The sequence below is a fragment of the Nannospalax galili genome, unplaced genomic scaffold, assembly GCF_000622305.1.
Source record: "Nannospalax galili isolate Female #2095 unplaced genomic scaffold, S.galili_v1.0 scaffold82, whole genome shotgun sequence".
Classification (NCBI taxonomy): Eukaryota; Metazoa; Chordata; class Mammalia; order Rodentia; family Spalacidae; genus Nannospalax; species Nannospalax galili.
In genome coordinates, this window is record NW_008348862.1 from 238,270 (window position 1) to 239,618 (window position 1,349).

The following is a 1,349-nucleotide window of genomic DNA, read 5'->3' on the forward strand; positions in this document are numbered from 1 at the left end:
CTCTGTCAGATGTGTCACTGGTGAAGATTTTCTCCCATTCTGTGGGTTTTCTCTTCACTTCCTTTGTTGCTTCTTTTGATGTACAGAAGCTTTTTAGTTTAATGAGGTCCCATTTGTTGATTCTTTACCTTGTGTCCTGAACAATTGATGTGAGGTTTAGAAAATCCTTTCCTACACCTATGTCTTGTAGGTTAATGTTTTCTTCTAACAGTTTCAGAGTTTCAGGCTTCACATGGAGGTCTTTGATCCATTTGGAATTGACTTTTGTGCCAGGTGAAAGATAGGGGTTTAGTTCCTTTCTTCTACAGGTGGGGATCCAGTTTTGCCAGCACTGTTTGCTGAACATGCTGTCTTTCCTCCAGTGAATATTCTTGGCCCCTTTGTCAAATATCAGGTGGCTGAAATTGCATGTACTCATATTTGGATCTTCAGTTTTGTTCCATTGATCTATGGGTCCATTTTTGTGCCAGTACTATGTTGTTTTTATGACTATAGCACTATAATACAGCTTAAAATCTAGTATAGTAATCCCCCCAGTATTGCTCTTAGTACTCAGCGTTGCTTTGGTTACCAGAGGTCTTTTGTGCTTCCATATGAATGTTAGGATTTTTTTCCAATTCTGTGAAAAATATCATGGGGATTTTGATTGGCATTGCATAAAATCTACAAATAGCTTTTGGTAGGATGGTCATTTTCACAATATTAATTTTTCCAATCCATGGCATGGGAGGTCCTTCCATCTTCTGATGTCTTCCTCCATCTCTTTCTTTAAAGATTTAAAATTTTCGTTGTAGAGGTCTTTAATGTCTTTGGTCAGGTTTATTACAAGATGTTTTTTTTGCAGCTATTGTGAAGGGGAGTGTTTCCATGTGCTCTTTCTCTAATTGCTTGTTAATGGTATATAAAAGGCTACAGTATTTGTAGGCTAATTTTTTAACCTGCCATGTTGCTGAATGTATTAATAATTTCTAGGAGCTTTCTGGTGGAATTTTTGGCATCTCTTAGATATAATATCATATCATCTGCAAAAAGGAATAATTTGATGTCTTCTTTTCCAATTATTACTCCTTTAATTCTTTCTCTTGTCTTATTGTTCTTGCAAGAGTTTCAAGTTCTGTGTTAAAGAGAAATGGAGATAGCCTTGTCTGGTTCCTGATTTCAATGGGAATGCTTCCAGTTTTTCTCCATTTAGCATGATGCTGGTTGTGGGTTTAATATATATGGCTTTAATTATGTTGAGGTATGTTCTCTCCAGTCCAATTCCCTCTAGGACTTTGAACATAAATGCATGTTGAATTTTGTCAAAGGCCTTCTCTGCATCTATTGAGATGACCATGTGGTTCTTGTCT